The sequence below is a fragment of the Acomys minous genome (assembly GCF_964271855.1).
Source record: "Acomys minous genome assembly, chromosome: 19".
Taxonomy (NCBI): Eukaryota; Metazoa; Chordata; class Mammalia; order Rodentia; family Muridae; genus Acomys; species Acomys minous.
The window spans coordinates 56,129,126-56,156,002 of record NC_140499.1 but is presented as its reverse complement, the minus strand read 5'-3'; the positions used below and the strand labels follow the sequence as shown (position 1 = coordinate 56,156,002).

The 26,877-nt window shown below is 44.3% G+C and overlaps 1 long non-coding RNA gene across 3 annotated transcripts in view; it reads left to right on the top strand.

Annotated features, from left to right (window-relative positions):
• Positions 1-26,877, top strand: part of LOC311590642 — a 185,977-nt gene that overhangs the window by 79,333 nt on the left and 79,767 nt on the right. For all 3 annotated transcript variants that reach the window (XR_014776942.1, XR_014776943.1, XR_014776944.1), the window contains exon 3: positions 13,337-13,409. This is a non-coding gene — a long non-coding RNA (uncharacterized lncRNA). The remainder of the gene's footprint in view (positions 1-13,336; positions 13,410-26,877) is intronic.

Here is a 26,877-nt window from a genome sequence, read left to right as displayed (position 1 = left end):
TTTAGGTTCTATGTTCATTATAAATTTTCCACTTTTGAATATGTAATATCTTTATTATTTTGCTTTATATGAATAGATTGCTTTTTGACTTTGTGAAGATTTCATTATTCTAACTTTTCAGTTGCACTTACAAGATATATGTATACATACATATATTTTATTATTTCTACAGTGAAGGAAAACTATGTGTATAATGTATTGGCTAATTAAGAAATAACTTATTTAGTCACTATTGTGGTTAAATGTATACTACTTCAGAAAGCACTTGAGTGTAGAAAGCAATGGGAATAGAGTTAAGCTCAGAATTTACCAGAAGGTTCTTGGAAACGTTGAGAGCACAATTTGCAGAACGCCTGAGGGTTCAATGTTACATTCCCTCTTTTGAGCAATGAAACTTTAGCAAAGGATATGTTTTAATGAGGCCTTTCCCCCCCTCTTCCTAGAGAGTGAGGACTTGCTGTACATAAAAACCCCCATAACCTCTTAACAGGTGTTCCAAGAATAAAGAAAACTACTGTTCTGTTCTCTCTCATGGCACATGGTTCAGACCCAACCGCAAGGGCAGAGGAGGCGATTGCACAATTAAGCCAGTCCTTTGCTGCAGCTTCAGAATAGAACCAGAAGGCAAGTGCCCATCTGGGTCTGGAAGCAAGTGGCTTTGCAAAGGCTTTTTATTATGTCTGCATTTTGCTAGACTTAGGATGATGTTCATTGTGTCTTATCTGTGCCCTTGGTCCTGTGACTTGTGGCCTTAGAGGGTAGAGTACAATTGTCCACATAGCTGTTGTGCCAGACATCTGCTTTCAAGTTAATCTTGTTCTACTTTTTAAAGTTTAACTGATGAAAAGCCTTTTTTAAAAAATATGGATAGAATGTCTAGAAATAAAATTAAATAAAAAAGAATATCAGAATGCCATCATTCTCTGGAAAGTGTTATTCCATAAAGAGAAAAAACCAAGGCCCAAATAAAGCATGTCTGAATGAGAGTGACATCACACTTGACTCGTCTCATGCTTCAACGTCATTGATAGGAAAACCAAGGCTTAAAAACCCATTCAAATGTTATTATGAGCCTTGACCTGCTAAGAATTTCTCTTAAGTGGCAGGAAATGAGATTATTATCTCTTTGGAGGGGTCAACACCAGGGGAAGGGTTAGAAGAGTGTGTGGCAATTAAAATAAAAACAAAATGAAAACATAACATACTCCTTCTTCGGCCCCAGCACCTCGTAAATGTAAAATCTTAACCCAAACAACGAAAACACAAGAGCTCTGAACCAAGCCTTGTATACTGAAAGAGCCCAATAAAAATATGTGGTTTTATATGTATAGTATATATTATTGGGATGTTTTGAAAGCTGTGGAACAGCTGGCCAGGTGGAGAGAGAGTGTAAAAATGTAGAAAGAGTAAGATCTTATTGCAACCTTAAGTTGTTCTGAACTTTTGGAAAAATCCTTTAGGGCAAGGCCCCCAATTCCACTCCATGCAGTATGGAAGCCTGAGCAGTGTGCGTTTCTTTGTTTGCAGGGTCTGTTGTGAAACCCGCTGGACACTAAGTCCTTACGGTAAGCATCCTCAGACACAGAAGTCAGGGCCAAGTTTGTTCAATGCCACAGAGCAAAGAGCTTGCTGTCGACTTCCCACAGCTTGGCTTCCTATTTTTCTCTGCTCAGCTGTTTCCAGGGACTCTAGGGAATGAGCTCCCTAGTTTCCATTTGATGATGTTATTCTAAGGAGGATGGGAACTCAGGGTTTTGGCTGAAATTACAGTGATATTGTAGTCCTGTCCTTGGATACAGTTGCACAGTCTAGACATTTGTAACGGCGATGGCCCGACCTGTCAAGGACTCATTTGTGTAAGGAGAGAGCCCAGTGCAAAGTTTCCAGGTTCCTGTGCAAGAGACTTCTTCCAATGGGTACCTTGCTTCACTTGCCGTGTTGTATTACCAGGTACATTCTGCATTATTAGGTGTTTATCAAATTATTTTATGCATAATAAATGAAGCTGTGTTTTTCATTTGTTTGTTTTTGGTTTTTTGGAGAGGCATTTGGAGAATTAGATTGCATTTTTATTGCTGATCTTCCTTCCACAACTCTCTGCTTAGACTTCTGAGATTTCCCTTCTTCTACACCATATCCTCTTTTTTTCAAGGTATGACAAAAATCATGGCCTTGTCATAATGGAAGACAGAGGCCAGGCAGCTGCCAGACATGCTACAATGTAGGCAACAATCATTTTCTCTAACAAAGAATTTTACGTCGTCAACATTACTTAGACTGATAATTCTTCCACATTTCTTTTTTTTTCTTGGAATTTTAATATTTCGTATGACTCATGATAACCTGGTAACCCTAATTTATACATTGTGACTTGGTAGAAGGCTAGCCTGTGCTAAGCCCACATCTCCAGTGTTCCTTGAAAGCTCAGTTTCAGAGAAATTTGAGAGGAGTGCTGGTCACGTCCTCTTGTCTCCTGTGGTCTCTTCAAAACGTCTTTCTGTGAACTCAGGATCCCATTGAAACTGTATTCCAGGCAACCACAGAATCAAAATAAAACAAACAATCTAGGACATAAGAATGTCTTAAATAGCAAGAGAAAATGGCAGAGCTAGCACCCCTTTTCTCATCCTTGTATATGTGCCAGAGACAGCCTGTATCACCACTAGCATTTTAGTCCTTAAAATATGCAAGAAGGACACAGCCTCCACTCTCTTTCTTGTGCTAAGTCTGTAAAACCGGTGCGCATCCGGGATGCAGTATTCTGCTTTGTATCATCACTATTTATTCCATAAGAAAAGTGTCAGCCATCTTTGTCTAACTTATTAAGTTGTATGTTATCCAGACTTGACTGATGGCTAGAGAATATTCGCCCTTTCCCGTGGGTCTGAATGGAAAAGGAGTATGCGAATCTTGATCTTCATGTTCTGAAATGTTCATTTGTACTTGTTATGCTAGTACCAGCTTCACAGTACTGTACCTTTCTTGTTTCCATAGTAACATACAGGCAGACAATTTCCTTAAAACATAGTCTGTTATGTCTACTCACATCTCAGTATATTAGTATTCTTTTCTATTGCACTATTTTCTTCATTCCTCCCTCCTCCCCTCCCTCCTGTTCTCCTTCCATTCTGCCCTCTTTCCATCCCCCCTCCTCCTTTCCCCATACCTCCCTCCCTTCCCCTCTTCTTCCTTCCCCCCCTCCTCTTTTTTTCCACACTGCTCTTACTACTTCCCCCATGCCTCCTTCCTCCCTCCCTCCTTCTTTGCTTGCCAATGAGAAGTAGAGGGTTAAGAGGATGCTGCATATATTGGCCAATGCGTGTTTAACCTTAGTAAATATGCAGGGGACTCTACTTCAGATATGAAATACTCTTCTTGCCCTAGGTCCATATGTTGAAGGCTTGGTACCTAGGCTTTGGTGGACTCTCTAAGAATGAGGTTTAGTGAAAGGAAGTTGAGTTATTGTGAATGTGTCCTTAAAGCAGGCTTTGAGCCCTTGCTCCTCTTTCTCCTCTATCTTTTATTCCTGTTTAGCAAGGGCTGAGCACCCTCTTCTACCAGGCACTGATTGCCATGATTGGCTGACTTTCCACAGGCCAAAAAGCAGGGAGACCAACTGATAACGGACTAAGTTGTCTAAACCTATGAGACAAAAAATTTCATCTTCTAAAGCTATTTAAACTATTTTGTTACAATGGTTTAAAGAGGACCAACACATGTGGGCACCCTGAATATTATACAGTTCTCCCAAGATTTTTTTTTGTAATTTTGAGATTGGGGCTCATTTCACTATGTGTCCCTGGCTGCCCTAGACCTTGACCCTCTTGCCTCAGGCTTCCAAGCACAGGTGTGTGCCACAACACCCTGTTTTTGAGATTCTTTTTTTTTTTTTAAAGCTTCATGTTCTGCGAAACCACGGACACACGCATACTGTTGAATACTCATGAGGCGAAGCACTTTTGCTCCCTGCCTTTTGGATAACCGACTGGATAGCTGAGCTTTTTACTTGCAAACCATCCTTCCACTCTCTCCCCCATTTCAAGGACTCTGGGTTTTGTCAGCGTTGACATACGAACAGTTATTTCAGGTAGTCACTCTCTCAAAGCACCTTTTGTGATGTTGGCAAAGCCATTTTAATACCCACAACACAGCAATGGCTTTTCAGCATGGGGCAAGTGACAGATCCCAGAGCACAGCCCAGTAAGCCTCGACGTCTCTAAGAGAGGGAACTTTGAGCCCGGCCTTGAAGAAAGATGAGTATTTGGTTGAGACCAGGAGGGGCTGAGGCTTCAGAATGTAAGGATCTAAATGTGTGAATGTGTCTGCAGGTGTATTTAGGCATTAATTGGTCCTACAACAAAGTCGGAAAATAAAACATCTATGTACAGTTATAAGTTACACTATTTATTTGAGGTTTTATAATGATTAGAGATTGACAGTACCTTTCTCAGACAGATTCCTACAATATCACTCACTTGGCTCTGGGTATGAAATAAGCACAGCATCACCTATCTCATCAGATTGGCATGAAGAGTCAGTGACTTTCAGTTTTGGCTCTCTGTTTCCTAATGGTTGAGTACAAGTAATTTATCTTCTCCTTTGCCTTGGCTTCCTTTTATGTAAAGCGAGGATATGGTAAATGCTTGTTGTCAGTGTAGTGCGGAGGTTGGTTATTGTTGGTGGCTATGATAGTGACCCTGCCCATTCCTAGATGGAGACTGGCTGTAATGATAGCGAAAGTGATCTGTCACCTAGCATGCAGGGCATGTGCAAGGAATTCCGTATGAATATAAGCATCCGAAGTTGTGTGCTTTGTCCTTACCACAGCATTGAGTGTAGTTAAGTGCCCACTCATTGCCCAGAATCAAGTCTTGGATCCACTCCGTACCAGCTCTGTGCAGGGAAAATTACTAAACACCTCTGCTCCTAAATACCTTTATTTGTAAAAAGAGATTAGTTGTAACCAATGCCACCAACAATGATACTGTAACAACAGCCCCCTTGCTGTGGGAGCTATGTGGCCACATGCGATCAAACATGCAAAGCGGTTTCCCCAGTGGCTCTGTGTAGAGAGCTCTCAGCTTACTATGTAAACTGTCATTATTAGGTCTTGTGTGTGATGGCTCTGTGTACCTGGGGCCTTCTGAGGCAGCTCCATTAATCCCCTCAGTTTTACAGCACAGCGTGACCTTGCATGTCCCTTCTGGCTAGTAAAGTAGCTGGTGAGGAGGTAAATAATAAGCCCCAGTCCTGGGCTTAGCTAATTCTCCCTCATAACATGCAAAAGCTTAATACTAATCTGGATTTTTCCCACCCTGGGTAATCATTATTTCTAAAAAAAAAAAGTGCTGACCAAATCTGAAAATAATCTTCAGCTCTGACATTAATTTAAAAAAGTAATGTTTTCCAGTGTGGCTAGCTTTCTCAAGCCATGTCTCGGTGAATGGCATTCATTACTGTGGTGGGTGTTCATTTGTGTTAAATTAATCTTTTTAAGAGTGAGTAATGACCATAAGAGCCTGAATATGTTTTCCCCGGTGGATGGGATGCAGCTGAGAAACCCACCTGGTCTGGCCACGGAGGTGAGGAGGTGTGGTGTGGCTTGTGTGGCCCCCTGTGGGTTGTAGTTGTGGCCTTTTGTTTTAAAGCAGCTGTTTAGCTACCCAGTGTGATATTTTGGTGCTTCACACACATTCTTCGGGAGATTCAGTGAAGTAATGGCAAGTGAGGACAGCTAACTGCATTTCTTTTGAGCTTTCCTCTAAGGGTTGGTAAAGTCTAAACTGTGTAGTGTGTGTGTGTGTGTGTGTGTGTGTGTGTGTGTGTGTGTGTGTGTGTGTGTGTAAGTAAGGATGAATCAACACAAAGCCCAAACTTAGCCATACAAAGCTCATCTGTTTACAACTATACATTCATACCTACGCAGGATTGTTTTCTCTAGAAAGATCTCTAGCCCATGTCCCTAATTTTTATATACAGGGCATTTGATGAGAATGTTTATTTGCATTTACTTCTATGGCTGTAGGGTTTAACTTATATTCCCATAATTGTAGCCGGGCATTTGTGCTCCCTCAGCTTGTAGGTTTGAGAGTTGCAAGTCAAACCTTGAAGTTGCCAGGCATTCTAATGACAAGTGTGCAGCCCATCACTGGCTTCTCAGAGCTGGGCTCAGCTCACGGGGAGGATTGTGTGGGAGATGCTGAAGAAGAAAGGAAGTTGAGGTAGTAGGTTTGCTTCATGAGCAAACAAAGAGTAGATTAGCTGGTAGGCGAGGCAGGGTGGCTTTGGGTTGGAGGGTGCCTGTTCTGAACACAGAAACCCCTCTGTGGGGATGAAGAGGCCTGTTAAGGCTGAACATTGTGATCCTCAACCATGAAAATAATGAGACTGGCTGGGATTGTGGGCAAAGTGATGGTCACTAGACATCCTGGGAGAAGGAGAAACAGGAGAGAGAGAGAGAGAGAGAGAGAGAGAGAGAGAGAGAGAGAGAGAGAGAGAGAGAGAGAGAAACACAGAGAGAGACAGAGACAGAGACAGAGAGAGACAGAGACAGAGACACACAGAGACACAGAGACACAGAGGCAGAGAGAGATACACACACACACACACACACACACACAGAGAGAGAGAGAGAGAGAGAGAGAGAGAGAGAGAGAGAGAGAGAGAGAGAGAGAGAAACACACTGGGAATGGAATGGTGGAAACCTCACAGTTGGATGCCTCCCTCAGCAACCTTGCGCAAGAAGAGCCTCCAGCTTGAATGGACTCTGGAATAGGGAGTGATTCTCAGTGCTGACTCAGGTTTGCTACTAGCCTCTCTGGGCGAGAGCTGGAGACAGAATTCATTTGACTTAGAGGACTAATTGACTCCGAGGTTTCCAAGAGCCACAGTTTCCACATTTATACGTCTGATCAAGGAAGGAGTAAGCTGCTACTTTACCCTAGAACTGAAGGAGCCATGGGCTATATGGCTGTTCATTGTGAGCCTGCGCCCACGTGGGAAAAATCTGCTTCCTGTGAGAGGGCCAGTTCTAACCATCTTTGTGTGACTGTATGCCCAGCAAAGTGTCTTCAGCGATATGAACCAGGGGAAACCAGGACAGTTAGCTCTAGGTGAGAGCTGGCTGGTTCTGCTCTTCAAGCCCAAATGCACACAGGAGGGATATGCTTTGTAAGGTGACAGCCAGAGCAAGGGGGTGCTTCGGTCCTCTCTGTTGTTGTTGTTGTTTTTTTTTTTTTCAGGAAACTATTTATCACCAACACTGGAAACAAAATGTTTCTTTTGTTTCTGAAGTCCATCAGAAAAGGAAGGATATTGTGACTTGAATGGAGTACTGAACAGATCTTGAAAAAAAAAAGACAGAAAATGACAATAACCAGCTTTTGTCACTTTATCAAAACACAAGCAGTGGTCAAATACCTTGACTCCTCCTAAGGTTTCTTGGTTCTGTGTGTGCATGTTGGCCCGGTACTCTTTGGTAGTCTGGCAAACCCCTTCTCAAACCACAATTTAAAACTCACGCAGGGAAACAGATAACCATCAAAAGGATGAAGTTGTTTTGAAAGAGAATTATTCAAATCTTTCTAAAACAAAGTCTGTACTTTCTGTGACTTCCCCACTTTGTCTAGGCAGATGGTCATGTTTAGCAAAAGATGCAGCAATTACCCCAACTTCAAAGTAGTGACAAGCAAAAGCTACATTTTGAGAAATGTGGAAATCTTTGAGCTTTCTATTCTATTACTGAGCAATTATTAAGGGAAGCATTAAATTTATGTCAGAAGGTAGTGAAGACAACAGTTATTTTTTGTTCGCTGTTAAAATTCATAAATCTCAATTATTTCATATTATGAAGCTTTTTTTTTCTGTTTTGGTGTCAATGGATCTCTGATGTTCTTCAGTTGTGTGTGTGTGTGTGTGTGTGTGTGTGTGTGTGTGTGTATGTATAAAGGGATGGACTCAAATTATATTTGTTCAAGTCTATATTTTATTTTATGGCTGGACTGTATCTTATGGACTATTTCTTTGGGTCCTTCGAACATCTTTCAATGTTGACAGATTAAATAATAGGTCACAAGATACTTGTGTGGGAAAAGGTGCTGGGATGGTAGTGCTCCATAAAAACATGACTGTGGTTTAATACTTGAGTCCCAGGAGCACTCCCCTCTATTCAAAAACCATCCCGGCCATGCTAGAGTCAGAAGGAATGGAGGCAGTGAGCCAGAACAAAAATAAAAAGAAACGTTAAAAGGTCTCTGACTGGGAGAAGGGGAGGAGGTCAAGGATCAGGCTGCCAAAGAGAAAAGACCTGGAGTTCTGATTTATTCACTTCAGGGGGTTAAGTCTCTTGCTCAAGGACAGCAGGCTCTTGGTCTGTGCACATAGGCATGCTCAGGTGTTCCTCTGCAGAATTCATCTCAGGAGAAGCCAGTCTACCAAAATGCTCCCTTAAGTTCCTCCTACTCCCCATTTTGTACGATGCTCAAGCAACACGGGCTTAGCCATGTTTTAAGAACTATAAGCATACTGCTGCGACGCTGCAGAAGGTCTCACCTGCTGTGTGAATTCTCCAGGCGAGCTTCACGGTAAGCGCTTTTGAAGGTACCTAGCTATGGGGATCCCCGCCAACACCCAGGCCAGCAGAGTAATGATCTGTGTGAGGCAAGAAGCAAATCGGTTTAACGTGACTTAATTAGCCAAGTACTAGCTCCAACTTATGGAGTCTGCCCAGAGCAGTTTATCGTTGACATATTTAAACACAGTAGGAGTTTGGAAAAAAGTTTCCTGCGACAAGTATCATAGTACAGCCCAAGGCATGACTGCACCAACGCTCTGCCTTTGGCAAAGTACCTGCGCCCCCTTCCGTAGGAACGGGGAGCAGTGACTGAGGAGCAGAGGTCAGGATAAGGGTGAGGGAAGAAAAGGCTTTGAGATAAGCATGACGGTAAGCTCAGTGTGCAAAGTATCTGTGACCTCTTCCATAAAAATGGGTTCTATTGACTGACAAACAACACTGAGGAGGAGTCTGAGAAGGGTCTGCAATAAACATGCTGGTCTGGAGGATTTGGATGAGGCCTGGTCCCACAGATAGCAAAGTCCACAGGGTTTTAACTACATCCATCCCAGCTTTTTTGGTGGAAACTGGGATAAATCCTTTCCGCTGAGGGGACAGTCTCTCATGCTTAACATTCCTGTTTTCCCTAAGTGCTACCTGTGAGCACAAGGACCTTGTGCCCTCTACAGCTGGCCAGAGAATCCTCCCCCTCCCCTCCCCCTCCCCTCCCCCTCCCCTCCCCCTCCCCTCCCCTCCTCCTCCCCTCCTCCTCCCCTCCCCCTCCCCTCCCCCCTCCCCTCCCCTCCCCTCCCCCCTCCCCTCTGCTTCCCTCCCCCTCCCCTCTCCTCCCCTTCCCTTCCTCCCCTCCCTTCCCTCCTGTCCCCTCCTCTAGCCTGTTCTCTCTGCATACCCACGGAGATTTTTGTCCATTGTATATTCTTCTATTTTTGTCTATTACACTTGAGTTTCACAAAATTTATTTTAGGAAGGTTAGAGGAAATAGTTTTGTAAAACACATATAATTAGGTAGGGCCCCATGTCCTTAGTAACAATCCTGAGCTATTTGCCATCATATGATTTCATTTTTGTATGAGAACCCTACAGTGATTTAGCCCATAGGAGGCTAATGCCACTCACCCTCCAGGGCCTCTTAATGCAGTGGTTAAGGCCAGCAGGATAAATCATATTTGCAAATTCTAGAGCTGAGGAAGCAGATACAGGAGGATTATGAAATTGATGCCTGTTGATAAGACAGAAAAAAAAAAAAGACAGTTGATGATGATGGTATCCACTGGAATGTGTCACACTATTTTATAGTAAACATTTTTAATAAGTAGGAATTTATTATAAATAACAAGAAATACAATACAGTAAGATATAAGTAAGTAACATTGTTATTATGCTGAACTGTCCATAGGCCACGCACATTCAATGCGTTAGTCTTGCTCCTGTATTTAACAGTAAAGAACAAAGCTTGAATACATACGCAGGTGGATTCTCTCTTAAAACTATCTTGTCCATATGGCCACAGGCTTGAAAATCTCATAGCATGTAATATTAGGCAAATACGTTTTTTATGTATCTGAATAGTATGGGGTGGGCCTGATGTAGCTTATGTTTTTGGTTAACTCCCCGGTTCTGAATATTCAAGATTATTCTCTCGCATGGCTGTCAGATGGCTGGGGTCAGGCAGTCTGGCACTGAGCACAGTTACAACCACTGAATGTATCCAGGAAGCACATCCTTCTGGTCAAGAACTGGAAAAGGCTGTGGGGACACAATTAGTGCCCTCAGCACCCTGGGGAGGGGTCACTGAAGGTCCTTCCCTTTCAGGGAGCACAATATCAGGTCTATAACTCATAGGGTTATAATTTCCTCCTCTCTTCTGGGAGATTCCTTTCAGGTAAGTGTAAGCTTTAGTTTAAGCAGTCTTAAAGACGGGCCCTTCATGATAATTTCCTGAGAATACATTGCTTGCCAACTAAACTGGCCCTACTTATTTTAAGTTCTCCATTAGGAAGATTAAAATCCTTGTATTTCAGTAAGTCCTGAAAAGCCCATTTTTCTCCTGCTAGTAGTATGGTAGGAAATAGGAATGGTTTTCCTCTTTGACTTTTGTTTAGGCTATCTGGATATTTAGCACAGAAACAAACAAACAAACAAACAACAAAAAGCAACCAATTGTTTACGTTAGCCACAGAGCCAAATTCTTGCTTGTATTAGCTACTGAACAATCTGGTGGGAGTTCCAACCAGTCAGGCCAGCTGCTGTCTCCCACTCTCATATGGGAATATAAAAATTGTGCTAACTTCTACTGTCTTAAAAAATATATTCTTTTATTGCCATGACAAGACACCATGACGAAGGCAGCTTATAGAAGGAAGTGCTCATTGGGGGCTTCCAGTTTCAGAGGATGGACTTATAACCATCACAGCAGGTCAGCAGTCAGGCAGGCATGGAGATGGAGCCGTAGCTGAGAGCTTGCATCCTTAGTCATAAGCAGGAGGCAGAGAGAGATAACTAGGAACGGTATGAGCTATTAGAACCTTAAAGCTCCTCCCCAGTGAGTCTTCCCCACCAGCAAGACTACACCTCCCAGTCCTTCCCCAAGTAGTTCTACCAACTGGGGGCAAAGCATTCAAGCCTACGGGGACCACTCTTGTTCAAACCACCACCGACACCCAACTCAACTTCCATAGAAATGTGCACATAATGCTCACACGCACACTTAAGGGTTGGTTCTCCCCAGACTATGAGTTAATAGTGTGCAAGAAGGGCTTATTCGGCTACTATAGTTACTGGACAAACTTCAGCAGCAGAGAAAGACTTTTCTGATTCACGAAGATGCCTACTACTTACAGATTTTCAGACACCGTTGTTTCAGCTATGGTCTTAGCTATACTGATGGGCAACACAAATGTCCAAAAAATTCTTTCCCACCCCACTTTAGAAATAAGACTAGCCGAACGAAGTTGTCACGGAGACTGTACAAAGCTGAGTAGCGTGGGTTCAGGGATTAAAAAATACAACACAAATGTAAAATTATATTTTACAGTGATAGCTTTCATTTTTGGGGGGGAAAAAAAGGAGGACACATTTTTCTAGGACAGAGCTATGCCATTCGCATTTGATAGATTGGATGGCCACTATGGGTAGATATGTGTACAGAAGTTTACCAATGTTACTGCCATTTTATTTTCTATTATGTCACTTAGGGGTGATCTTGACAGAGCCATAATTCCCAGTGTTGCTGAGGTAATGATAGCCTCAGACAGTTAAACAGAGGAAGAGGACAGGTGTCAACACAGGAGAAGAATGGCCCTGCTCTGTGTAACATTGGTATGTGCCAAGACAGGCGCTTGGATCTGGAAACATTTCTAGGGCACTTTGGCACTTTTCTTCTTAGACGTTATAAAATTTGCCCTTTTTCCTATTTATTTTGCATTACAATTTTGATTAGCCCCATGGCCATTTTTAGAGTAATGAAGTAGAAGGGTCATATCCTGGTAGGTAGGTTGTCCATTACTGTCTTTTATTTTATTCTATTTCATTGCTGTCTTTTAAACAAGTAATATTTTTTTATTATAAACATGATACCTACTCATTGTGGAGACTTTAGGATATTTAGAATAATATCTGCATATATTTTTATATTCTATATTTCAAAATACAATTGGACCATTTTATTTTTTCATATGGCAATGTATGGGACACATATCTCTGCATCTTTTTTAGTTTTATTTTTGTTTTTCTCTGTGTAACCTTGGCTCTCTTGGACTTGCTTTGTAGAACAGGCTGGCCTTGAACTCATAGAGATCTGCCTGCCTGTCCCTCCCTGAGTGCTGGGATTACAGGTGTGTGTCACTGCGCCTGGCTACATCTTTTAAATAGCTATGACTGTGATGAAAATTTGAAGTAACGTTTGTTATTTTAATGCATATAGTCTCCATAACTTAGTGATAACCCTGTGGTAGTTGCTCTGCATTGCGTTGTATGTAGCCATAGATATTCAGTAAGGTTCTTTTGAAAATGGCTTCCTGACAGTGCTAGCAGAATAACAAGAGGATTTAGGATTTCCCCAGTACCACTAGCATACTCTTCTCCCTCCCTCCCTCCCTCCCTCCCTCCCTCCCTCCATCACCCCCTTAACATGGTCTATTAGTGAGAGTAGATTGAATTTTCTGTGGCTCTCTCTTTAAGTCTTTGTTGAGACCTGAAGCATTTCAGATCCAGTGGCCTTTCTACTGGGCAGAGAGTGCTCCCTAAGTGGGGTGTGAATTTTGCAGAACAAATCCTCCACTCTCCAAATTTCTTGTCTTTCTTCACTACCAAAATGAGTGTTTTTTCCTCCACCATCCACCTTGTAGTATAGCTTCACCCAGTTAAATGTACATAGTGTGTATATATACAGCCCCAGTTTACTTCCTAAAGATTTTCCAACACTACATACCGGTGCCATCCAGGAAACTCTGCTGGAATCTCTTCCCCTAGTTCCACTGCTTTCTTTTGTCTTCAGTGTCTTTGTCAGCTAAAAATAGTAGGCATAGAATCAGCTGGATGCATGTCTGCCCTTGCAGCCACATGGCTATGAGCATCACAGTAACTGGCCCGGGAGAGTAACAAGCCATTACTCAGTGGCACCACTTGCCATTCTCAGTCACACAGGACTGGAGCAGGGCTGGGCATGAGTGGATGTGTGCAGCTGACAGTAAATCTGCTGTGTGAAGGGGGTGAGCGAGGGGCTTATGTCCAGGTGCTGCTAATCGATCATTATGCTCATTTCAGGCTCAAACCTGGACAGGCACAAGGCTATGAAGGATCCAGAGGGAAGAGATGTTCATTTTCATTATAGATCTGTGTAAGTGTGGCCATTAATAACCAATCAATACAGTCAATACTAGACTGTCTGGAAATCTCTGCCAAAGCTGTTAATCTATAGTGTTTCAACTTAGCCTGCCTTCCTTCCTTCCTTCCTTCCTTCCTTCCTTCCTTCCTTCCTCCTGTTATGCCCAAATTTTGAGACTCCCTGAACAGACCATCCAAGAGCTGAGTCCAAATGCAATGGCAAGGAAGTCTTTATTGTAGGTTTGAACCCGGGCCACCCCTCCAATGCTTTGACACAGCAGATGCAGGGAAGCAGCCCCGGATCTCAATTGAGAGGGTTTTTTTTTTATAGGTTTTAGACAAAGAAATAGGTTTTACAGTACATGATTGGGTGGCATTTGGGCAGAAAAGCTGCAAGCAGGGAGTTACAAGCTTTGGCATTTCATGGTTGGGTAATAGGTAAAGGGGCAAGTTGACCTATAGAAAAGATTGGTTGAAGTAGCCAATGGGAGCATTAGGAACTTTGGCCTGGCTTCTCCTAATTGGTTGTTGCTATGTGCCAGACCACCTGGTCAGCTTGACCAGCAAAGAGTATATTTGGACTTTGCTAGGGTGAGCTGATTGTGTTGCTAGGTAATATTTTTCTGTTTAGACTAGTTTGTGTTTTTTTTTTCTGGAATCTGGGTTCAGCCCTTGGCTAGGTTTAACACAAAATAGAATTTATTTTTCAAAATAGAGTTTGTCTGGTACTTACACTTCCTTCTTTTCTTTCTTTTTTGACAAGGGGGGAAGTAGCCATATTATTCAACAAAATATTACAAGAATGGCCTCTAAGCCCCACAGTCCAAATCACCCTCAGCACCACTGCGTTCCATTCTCTTACTACTATGGACCATTAAGCCACACTTAAAGCATGCAATTGCTTTTCTAACCCAAAATCCCTTAGTCCACATTCTTCCAAGCAATAGCACAGTCAGACCTATCACATCAATGGTCCACTCCTGGTACCAACTTGTCTTATTTGGTGTTTCAATTGCTGTGATGAAACACCATGATGACCACAGCCACTTCGGGAGGACAGGGTTTTCTTTTTCTCCATACAGTTCCAAAAGCAGTGAAGGCAGGGATTCCCACAGGGCAGGAACCCGGAGTGAGGAGCTGATGCAGAGGCCATGGAGGGTGCTTGTTCTTCATAGCTTTTCTCGGCCTACCTTTTTGCAAGCTCTAGGACCACCACTCCAGGGATGGCACTGCCCATTGTGCCGTCAATCACTAATTAAGAAAATGCTTTGCATCCTTGCCTATAGCCCACTCTTATAGCGGCCCCTCCCTCTCAGACGACTTTAGCCTGTGTCCAGTTGGCATAAAACTATCCAACACAACAAGGTACTTGAGACTCACTACTTTATATTAAAAGGTGATACCTTTATATATATACACACATACACACACATAGATACCTATGTATATATATATTCTAAATATATATATATATATATATGCAGTAGTCTAAACAGCATGCTTTCTACTTCAGAAAGGGCTACCGTTGGCTACATCCTACACTGGGAGGGTTGTGACCATACCTTCCTCCCTCTGTATAGTCACCAGGGTTCAATCAGGGGACTACTGATTTAATCACCCCCTGTAGGGTCAAACTCTAAACACGGAAGTTGGATCAACTGTCGGCTCAGTGCCATTGACATGACTTTGAAGATTAAGTTACTGCCTGTGCGTAGGGGGACAAGCAGAGTAATGATGACTGCAGTGCATACCTGAGTCCAGTCCCTTCCCTATGTGCCTGCTGTAGGAGCCAGTCACTGACATATGGGAAAGAAAGAACTACATGTAGGCGGGCTTTTTCCTTAAGACCAAACCCTCATTCCTTTTCAGAACTAAAGGAGAGAGCTTTTGAGTCAGGGGAGCTTCTTTAGGGGCTTTCAGTTCATATTGTTTGTCCCCGCCTTCTTTATTTGTACTTTCCCCCTCAAAGGCCTGTACCCCCCAGGCAAAACCTATTTCATAAATCACGAAACCAAGAGCCACAGGACAAATCACTCCGTGCACATCACATGGAGGCATGTCTGGTTTTCATACTACCAATTATTGGTCAGAAAAAACAAATGTCCGAGGCCTTTAAGCTTCAATTTAGAGTTGAAACTCAGTTCAGGCGTACAGACTGTTAGTCATCATCATGTTATGCTTTGGGTCAGCATCTTCCTGAGGCTCAAGGCTTTGTACTACTGGGAGGCAGTGGACCTTTAGGAATTAGACCTAGTTGAAAGAAGGTAGGTCATTGTGACAATGCCCTTGTGATAGTTAATACTGGCTGTCAGGCTCTACACTCATCTAGAAGACCGGCCTTTGGGCACACCTGTGAGGGATTATCTACATTAGGTTAACTGAGGTGGAAAGAGTCATCTTAACTGTGGACAGCGAAGTTCCATAGCTATAGTCATGGACCAAACACAAAGGAGAAAGAGAGCCGAGCCCTAGCACTCCCCACTCTCTGCTCCATGACTATAAACACAATGTGGCCCCCACCTGTTGCTCCTGTTTGCATGACTTCCTGGCCGTGATTGACCACACTCTCAAGCTGTGAGCCAAATAAACCCTTCCTTCCTGATGTTGTCTCTGTTAGGTATTTGTCACAGCAATGGGCAAAGTGACTAATGCATCCTCGAAGGGGATATTGGAACACACTCTCTTTGCTTCCCAGATATCATGGGAGAAGCAGCTTGTGTGTCCTTGCCAGGTATGCTGCCTGGCCACAGCCCCAAAAACCCTGCGGCCAAGCAACTGAGACCTCTAAAACTCTGAGCAAAAATGTCCCCTTTCCTTCCCTAAAATTTGATGAACTCAGCATTGGTCACAGAGCTGGAAAATGACTAACAGTCTCTGACTCCAATCTCATCCTCAATTCTAAATTCAAGTCTACAGGTTTGGTCCCTTGTTTTTCTGAGAAACAGTGAGATGAAAGCCAGGCGCCTTTCCACGCAGTCGTCATGTGTCCCGAGGCTGCTGGCTTCATTGGAAGCCAGCGAGTGTACCAACTCTCCTTTGTTCTCCGGCATACGCCACCAAGAAAAAGAGTCATTTCCTAGGGAGAAACCCACAGAGAAGCCTTGTTAATTAAGAAAGCATACTGGGTATGGCTATTAGTTTATTTAAAGTTTAGTCATGAGTTTTGCATGGGCTGCCCATGGAAACTCGTCAGAAAACAAATAACAAACACAAGGTAAAGCAGTTTGTTTGTTTGTTTAGCAAAGATAACATTTTTAGCAGACCAGGAACTTCTTTTCTTTTTGCAAATAACTGAAAATAATGATAATAATTTTATATAATCTTTATGCTGCAAAAACCTTATGGTAATAAATTATATTTCTTCAAAACACATAAAAGATAATCTAGTGGTCAATGGAAGGCTAAGTTTGACAAGTATTTGTCTCACCATTCTTACTCTGTGTCACAGTCATGTCCTGTGATGTGGCAGTCGCTCTTATCTCTGTGCCATTTGGGTTAATAACTTGAGCTGCCATAGCAGTTCAGTCCTGAGATCTCAGTGGCTGCCCACAGTGGTAGCTTTTTTCTCATTCAGGAGCAGTGTGACTGCAGTTGGGACACCTCAGCTCTGCTGTCCAGTTAGCATCTGGGACATGTGGCCTCTATGGCTGCTTCGAGAGGGAAAGAGCGGGGACGTGCTGGCTTATGGTGCTTTCACACCTCACAGGGCAAATGGCCTCAAATCAGCAATGACAAGCAACTGGACAGCATTGCCAGTATCCAGCAATTGACTTTATAAATAGAAAAACTCCAGACAACAAGGAACCCCGTGCAAATCACAAATGCTAAGTGGAGAGGCCGAGTTGTTCTCGCTCAGATCCGTTACCCACAATTCCAATGGCTTCACACAACAACATCTCTCTGTGTCATCTAATCATGTAGGCCAGCTGTTAGTTTAAACAGACCTTCGTTCACCCCTTAAGGCACCAGGACAGTGGTGCATATCCAGGGGAAAGCACAAGGTAGGTTCAAGATTATTCTTGTCATCAATATTATGTACAGTCCCCCTCTTACAGTGCTATTTACTATGTTGTAGGTGTAGGTTTTCTGTTTTGTACATCTCTGGTGGAAACAGGCCTGTGGTGAGACAGGGTGGTGAGGTACAAAGGTCACTAGCTTTGTTCTCAGATGTTGTCTTCCTATCCCTATATTGTCATGTATGAGTGAGATCCTAAAGTAACTCCTGCTCTCTTCAGCCATGCTACGCTAATAACAACACCCATCTTTTAAGCACACGCCATCGCCCCCAGTTCATGCAGGCTTCTTAAAGATACCAATATGACAATAATTTCTAAAATGCCCAGAAATATTAGATAGTCAGTAAATGTTATATTTTTTCATACATTTCTCAGAAAAAAAATATCAAATTCAAGAGATCTTGGACTTTGTAATAGAAGTGCAAATCTTCTTGAAGGCAAGGGAATTGTATTAAACACACACACACACACACACACACACACACACACACACACACTTAAACAATGGAAAACACTGCCTATTTCAGCAACAAAGAAGAACCGTGACATGATGAAGAGAGTCTGAACGTTTGCCGTCAGCTGGTTGTGAGGTTGGCCTGCTGAGACACAGGCCGATCTCTGTTTCTTAGAGTTGGCGAGTATACGTTTTGATGGACCATATGGTACTGCTTGGCTCTGCACCACCCCGTATTTCCATGTCAGTGATTATCCACATTACCCAGGAAGAAACAACGAGATGATAAATCCTAATTGTGACAGCAATGAACTCTCCTGAAGGAAAGCCCGAAGCTGTTGTCAGCTGGGAAAGCAGAGGACTCTGGGGAATGTAGGAGCTGAGCTGTGGGAAGGCTGGCAAAGAAACGCTGTATATTTTACTTGTGAGCCGTGTCCCAGGATCATTATCATGTCAGGATAAAGATCTGCTTTTCTTGAACAATGAAAATAATGTCAGCATTCAAGCTCTCTGTCGGAATCTCCTCAGAGCCACATGGAAAACCCGTGTGTGGACATGTGGAATCTGGCAGACTCACACACATCAGAATTTCCTGATTGGAACACTTTGGAAGGCCAAGTTAAATAGAAATCTCTTCTCTCAAGGGATTTTTCTGCTTTACCCTTCTTCTTGTGGGCACCTTGATATGTTTTATTACAAACTGAACAGTGGAAGTGTGGGAGGGAAGATTCAGCAGTTAAGAGTGCAGGCTGCTTTCCCGAAGGACCTGGGTTCAATTCCTGGCACCGATGTATACATCTTTCTCTAGTTTCAGGAGATCTGTCACCCTCTTCTGCCCTTGAGGGCACCAGGAATTCATGCAGTGCACATACATACTTGCAGACAAAACAACCATACACATAAAATAAAATGAAATAAGATAAAATAAAACCAAACAATGGAAACATTTGTAAGATTGTACAGCTTCTGGAATCCAGCATCTTCTAGTATAATTTTTCCAAAAAATTAATCAAGAACAGATCTTTACTATTAAGTAGTTTGCTTCAGGATCCTGAAGTCATCATGAACAGAAGAGCCTGAGATATGACACCAACGGAGCTGTCTCAGTGAGGTGCAACAGACTGGCTATAAACCTGGGAGTATAATTTCAGAGCAGGTATAGCGAACCATAGTGAAGGAAACAGTGTCTCAGAAAGATCTGCACTCTCACTCATATAGATCAGAGATGCAAACAACATGAATGTTCACTGAGAGATGAGTATTCAAAGAGAAATGATCTATACACTTCACAGAATACTACTGAGTCGTAACGAAGGAAGAAATTATACCATCTAAAGCACCACAGTTGAACTGGGAGGTGCTGAGCCAGATAATGCAGACATAGAGGGACAAATACTGCAATACACACACACACACACACACACACACACACACACACACACACACACACACAGTCTAAAATGTTGCATTCACAGAGGCAGAGAGTGGACTGGGAGCAGAGAGGGGACATTGGGGAGTGGCGGGCAAATGCACAAAGTTTTAGGTTTTCAGGATGAACCAGTTCAGAGATCTAATACACTGTATGGTGGAGCCAATGAACAGTGCTGTTCATGGGTTTGAAATACAAAGAGAATGGATCTTAAATAGTCTCAATAAAACAAAAAGGAAGTGTACTCATGTCTAGTAATGGTCATATTAATTAATCTGCACTGTAGCACTCACTTCATAGTGGGTATATAAAACTATGCTATGTATCATAATGTATGCAATTTTCACTTGCCATTTATACTTCAATAAAGCTAGAAAGAAAGGAAGGAGAAGGACACAGGCTAATCAAAAATAAGGATGCATGAAGAAGCATTATGAAAATTAGTTCTTAGGCTAATTAAAATTATGATTTAAAAAGGAGTTTGACAGAGGTACCCTGCTGGTAGGCTAGTGCTGCCCCCGGAATACATGAGGTATGAGATGAAAATATTAGTGCTGAGCATGTGAGTTATTGGTCACGAGGCTCCAGAGGGGCCAAAACAGCACAGGCTATTGTCATGGCTCATGCTTGCCCATTGTAACTAGACTAGATGGTAAGACCCCATTGTTGGTAGACGCCACACGCTTTGAGTGTAGGTCATAAAGAAATCAATCTCAAATGGACCAAGAAACTCTTTCCCTGCTGGGGGAGGGGATTTCAGAATGCTGGGGGTGCTAAGAGTCTACTGGGAGAGCAGAGATGTCAACGGTCTTACGTTGTGTTGGATTCCGTATGCTATAAGATACTGACTGTACTGCTAGCCAAGATGCTCCCATCGGGGCGATCATCGCATGACAGTTACAGGATTGTTATCTGCTTCCTGATGAATTTGAGGTCTGCCTCACAAAAGGGAATACATGTCTGGTGCTATAAACCTAGTCAAGAACCTATGGCTAGAGAGGTGATATGCCAGAGGTATGACTGGGTGATGGTGGTGGTGTTTTGATAAATGATTGAGTTGTTGGACTGTTGTCCAAGTTTTTATTTTCATACTTAAAAGATTTGTGTGGCTTTCAACATTGATCGGAGAAGCTTCTTTTTGAAGGGGGAAGTGGTTAGAGACTTACAACTGTTTTGTAAAGTCTGTAAAGTCTATAAAATATCTTCTGGATAGAACATGGTTATTGTAGTAATAGTACAAGACCTTCACAAGATTCTTGGGCATATTGAACCCTAACTCTTTCTAAGCAATATTGTAAATCCGAGGACATAGGAGGGAAAGTCAGATAAGGATTCTGTGCTCGTGGAGGCCATGTTTAACACTCTGTATAAATGGGCTCGTTGGGAACCTGCCATCACTTAAATTTTTCATTGGGTCTTGGCTTCTTTCATGTTACTCATCCACTCATTTTTCCCACTTCTGTTTGTCTGTCTGTCTGTTTAGAGCCTGGAATTCACCCAGGACTTCTGGATAAATACCTTGTACAACTATGAAGGAAAGAGGTTACAGAAGGTATATATGCATGCATGTGTTTTTTTTCTGAGACAGGCTCCTCCTATGTAGGCCATGCTGGCTTCAAACATCTCCAGCTCCTGCCTCAGGGCTGGAATTAATAATTCTGCTTTTATTCATGGCTCTATCTTGGAGCTGGTGAACCTGGAGGTGACGAAAGCTTGCTGACAATCACAAAACCCAAGTTCATTGTTCTGAGGGTCATTGCGTCATGAGGAGTTTAAAATTTGGAAAATGGCTTTACAGAAAATAAGGATCACAGTCCAAGTGGATACAAGTTATTGAAGATGACTTAACCAGAATATACTCAAGTTACTAAACTTGGAGCCGGGAACACGAGAGGCTTCCTTAGCTTCCAAGGTTCCGATGGCCTTCTCTCCCAGTGTGTTCCAAAGCACAATAAAGAGAAAACCCCACTGGCTAAGAAAAATATTGCCTTGCTGTGCTGTAATTCAAAGCAGGTTTCTAAGGTCTCCTTTTGAAAAAATTTTGAGACTTGGGGCTCCAGGAATAACCACAGGTTCTGAGTGTGAATGGTACTGCCAGGGTAAAGGCTGGGAACCCAGCGCCCTTTAACAAACACCATGTTCAAGGCAGAGGCAATAAAACCCAAACCCAGATGCTTCTTTCTGACCCTCTTGTGGATGGGTGCCTATGCATTCTGAGTTTAAAGAGCATCGTGCTAAATAGCTTCCCAAAAAGAAACCGTCAAGTGGTTTAACAAGTGGGACAGAAATTGATGCTCTTTTATATGGCCCTGGCTTTTCAACTTCTGCTCAATGTCTTACCTTTATTTCTCTGGAGTTCTGGCATGGACCTGCCTCTGAATTTTCTTCTCATGTCTTTTTGAAGAGGCTAGAGAGATGGCTTAGGGGTTCAGAGTACTTGCTGCTCTTGTGGAGGACATGGGTTCAGTTCCCAACAGCCACATGATCGGGTACAGCCATCTGTGACCCAAGTTCCAGGGGACCCAATGTCCCCTTCTACCTTCCAAGAACACCAGGCTTGCACATAGTGCTCAGACATGCATGCAGGCAAACACTCATATACATAAAATAAAATAAAAAATTTAAATCTTTTTTTATTCTACCACTGTGTTTTTTTTTGTTTTTGTTTGTTTTGTTTTGTTTTTCACTTCTTTTACTCACACAACTCACTTTGTTTCTACTTGCTGATGTCTCATTCTCACCCTCAACACGCCACTCTGCTGAAATGGCTCTAAGTCAGAGTCACTGATGACCGCCAGCCATCTAAGCTCACAGCCCCTGTCCCTGACCATCTGTAGCCCCTCTCTGTTGGACTGTCCTGAAAGCCAATCTTTCCTTCTGAACACATGCTCAGCCTTCATGACAGTACCCTGCCTTGGGTATTCTTTGCTCGTGACCACACCTTTTTTTTTCTTTGTTGATTCTTCTTCCTCTGTCCAGCCCCAAGCCCTGCACTTCTTCAAAGCTTGGTAGCTCCTCACTGGACATTCTAGATGATCTCATGCATTACAAGACACCCACTGTTGAAACACAGTCACTTAGCAGGACGTTTGAAACCCCAGAAATCCAAATACTAAATCCAGAGGTTTCCTGTTACCCCTCATTAACTCCTCAGACTCTATCACTTTAATCATTTCTGCTTTTAATTCTTTCACTTTGCCTTTGAAATGCTACACGGATATCTTTTTATCGCTGTCAGTAGATTTGTTAACTTTGGGTTGACACGTTCATTCCTAGTAGGGAAGAAAGCTTGCTTCTATCGCCTCCAGCTTTATCCCTGTGTTTTCCTGGTCCTGGATGATGTGTGGTGGTCTCATGCGTGGATGGTTTGTGGTAGTCCTCAGGGAGTTGCCTGAACTACTAGACATGAGGGCTGCTTTCAGCTTTAGATGCTGCCATTCACCTTCCTATGAAAGCCCGGGGAATAATCGTGCCTGGGTTTTCTGCCTCATGTCCTTTACTCATATTCTCTGAGCTGGGAATTGATTTCCTTTTGGTTACTTTCCTTCTTCCTGCCTTTGATTAGAGTGATCCACTTTTCTCTGCTCCACAGGCCCACTGATTAGTTGTGGATATTGGGGTTCATGTGCGCCTTCTATACTCCCTTCAGTGATTATGAGAATATTGTAGTGTACTCATTCCCTGCCACCCTGCGTCAGTGAGTGCCACCACTCCCTTCCAAAAGGCTGGCTCGTAGACTGCTTTAACTCAAACCTGCTCTTCTGTTTTCTGGGGTATGGTTGCTTGATGTTTCATTTAAACCTGTTCAGCTTCTCCAAACAGGCAATAGATTGGTCTCTTTTCTATTTATTATACAGCAAGCGAGATTGTGTTTGTTGGCGTAGAACCTGGACCAAAACAGATGTGTATTTCAGTAAATGATATTCCCTTTCATCTTCCCTGTTACAACTTCCTGTCTGAGTCCTATCTGAGTGTGATCAAGACCTCAGCAGTCCCCCCCTGTTCAACACTGTCTGATTCATCTTCCCAGTGCATGCTCATCTTGACGTGTATGTCTGCTCTTGAAAGCCTGCTACTGATAGCAAGTGTGGACTAGAAGGAGCTGCGGCCTCCATCTTCCCAGCTTACCTCCCTGAGCTAGCACACTCCCAGCTCACCTCCCTGTGTTAGCACACTCCTAGCTCACCTCCCTGAGCTAGCACACTCCCAGCTCACCTCCCTGTGTTAGCACACTCCCAGCTCACCTCCCTGTGTTAGCACACTCCCAGCTCACCTCCCTGAGCTAGCACACTCCCAGCTCACCTCCCTGTGTTAGCACACTCCCAGCTCACCTCCCTGTGTTAGCACACTCCCAGCTCACCTCCCTGTGTTAGCACACTCCCAGCTCACCTCCCTGTGTTAGCACACTCCCAGCTCACCTCCCTGAGCTAGCACACTCCCAGCTCACCTCCCTGAGCTAGCACACTCCCAGCTCACCTCCCTGTGTTAGCACATTCCCAGCTCACCTCCCTGTGTTAGCACATTCCCAGCTCACCTCCCTGTATTAGCACATTCCCAGCTCACCTCCCTGTGTTAGCACACTCCCAGCTCACCTCCCTGTGTTAGCACATTCCCAGCTCACCTCCCTGTATTAGCACACTCCCAGCTCACCTCCCTGTGTTAGCACACTCCCAGCTCACCTCCCTGTGTTAGCACACTCCCAGCTCACCTCCCTGTGTTAGCACACTCCCAGCTCACCTCCCTGTGTTAGCACACTCCCAGCTCACCTCCCTGTATTAGCACACTCCCAGCTCACCTCCCTGTGTTAGCACACTCCCAGCTCACCTCCCTGTGTTAGCACACTCCCAGCTCACCTCCCTGTGTTAGCACACTCCCAGCTCACCTCCCTGTGTTAGCACACTCCCAGCTCACCTCCCTGTGTTAGCACACTCCCAGCTCACCTCCCTGTGTTAGCACACTCCCAGCTCACCTCCCTGTGTTAGCACACTCCCAGCTCACCTCCCTGTGTTAGCACACTCCCAGCTCACCTCCCTGTGTTAGCACACTCCCAGCTCACCTCCCTGTGTTAGCACACTCCCAGCTCACCTCCCTGTGTTAGCACACTCCCAGCTCACCTCCCTGTATTAGCACATTCCCAGCTCACCTCCCTGTGTTAGCACATTCCCAGCTCACCTCCCTGTGTTAGCACACTCCCAGCTCACCTCCCTGTATTAGCACATTCCCAGCTCACCTCCCTGTGTTAGCACATTCCCAGCTCACCTCCCTGTGTTAGCACATTCCCAGCTCACCTCCCTGTATTAGCACACTCCCAGCTCACCTCCCTGTGTTAGCACACTCCCAGCTCACCTCCCTGTGTTAGCACACTCCCAGCTCACCTCCCTGTGTTAGCACACTCCCAGCTCACCTCCCTGTGTTAGCACACTCCCAGCTCACCTCCCTGTATTAGCACACTCCCAGCTCACCTCCCTGTGTTAGCACACTCCCAGCTCACCTCCCTGTGTTAGCACACTCCCAGCTCACCTCCCTGTGTTAGCACACTCCCAGCTCACCTCCCTGTGTTAGCACACTCCCAGCTCACCTCCCTGTGTTAGCACACTCCCAGCTCACCTCCCTGTGTTAGCACACTCCCAGCTCACCTCCCTGTGTTAGCACACTCCCAGCTCACCTCCCTGTGTTAGCACACTCCCAGCTCACCTCCCTGTGTTAGCACACTCCCAGCTCACCTCCCTGTATTAGCACACTCCCAGCTCACCTCCCTGAGCTAGCACACTCCCAGCTCACCTCCCTGTGTTAGCACACTCCCAGCTCACCTCCCTGTGTTAGCACACTCCCAGCTCACCTCCCTGTGTTAGCACACTCCCAGCTCACCTCCCTGTGTTAGCACATTCCCAGCTCACCTCCCTGTGTTAGCACACTCCCAGCTCACCTCCCTGAGCTAGCACACTCCCAGCTCACCTCCCTGTGTTAGCACACTCCCAGCTCACCTCCCTGTGTTAGCACACTCCCAGCTCACCTCCCTGTGTTAGCACACTCCCAGCTCACCTCCCTGTATTAGCACATTCCCAGCTCACCTCCCTGTGTTAGCACACTCCCAGCTCACCTCCCTGAGCTAGCACACTCCCAGCTCACCTCCCTGTGTTAGCACACTCCCAGCTCACCTCCCTGTATTAGCACATTCCCAGCTCACCTCCCTGTGTTAGCACATTCCCAGCTCACTTCCCTGTATTAGCACACTCCCAGCTCACCTCCCTGTGTTAGCACACTCCCAGCTCACCTCCCTGTATTAGCACATTCCCAGCTCACCTCCCTGTGTTAGCACATTCCCAGCTCACCTCCCTGTGTTAGCACATTCCCAGCTCACCTCCCTGTGTTAGCACACTCCCAGCTCACCTCCCTGAGCTAGCACACTCCCAGCTCACCTCCCTGTATTAGCACACTCCCAGCTCACCTCCCTGTGTTAGCACACTCCCAGCTCACCTCCCTGTGTTAGCACACTCCCAGCTCACCTCCATGAGCTAGCACACTCCCAGCTCACCTCCATGAGCTAGCACACTCCCAGCTTACCTCCCTGTGTTAGCACACTCCCAGCTCACCTCCCTGTGTTAGCACACTCCCAGCTCACCTCCCTGTGTTAGCACTCTCCCAGCTCACCTCCCTGTGTTAGCACACTCCCAGCTCACCTCCATGAGCTAGCACACTCCCAGCTCACCTCCATGAGCTAGCACACTCCCAGCTTACCTCCCTGTGTTAGCACACTCCGAGCTCACCTCCCTGTGTTAGCACACTCCCAGCTCACCTCCCTGTGTTAGCACACTCCCAGCTCACCTCCCTGTGTTAGCACACTCCCAGCTCACCTCCCTGTGTTAGCACACTCCCAGCTCACCTCCCTGAGCTAGCTCACTCTTAGTCTCCACACATTAGACAGTTCATTCTCAAGTCAAACTAGTCACAGATCCCTTAGACATTCCTTTGGTCCATACTGGGTAATCACGGGAATTCTGCAATCTCTTTCTCCACCCCTCTTAATTTTCATCTTCTTTGGCGGCATGAATGATCAAAATCCATGTAGCCCTTCCCAGTGCACACTCTCCTATGTCATCCTAAGTGAAGGTGCTAGCTTCTGCTCTAAAATCCTACAGTCCACAGAGGTTTAGGGCATATTTACTTTCCTTGTGCAAAACCCAACAGTTCCTTGTCTTTCTTCCTCTAAACTGAAGTCCAGGGTCTCTCAGGACAGACACTCGAGTTCTTTAGTGCTTTCTAAAGCACATACCTTCTTAGTAAGTCATTTTTATCTTAAAACTTTTATTTATACATAACAGTTAATACTGATTCTGCTTAATTTTATAGATCAAATATTTTATCTGGAAGTTCTACGGATTTCATTCTGATTAGCTTTCCCACTACACTTTGTTGTCTCCCTCCGGTTCCTGTCATCCGCTGTCTTCTCTACAACTCCTTTTTCCATGTCTTTTTGTTGTTGTTGTTGTTGTTGTTCATTTGTTTTATGATTCTCCTCCTCTGTACTCATGCAAGAATAAATATCCACAGAGCACCAAGCCTGTAAATGTTTGCATTTTTA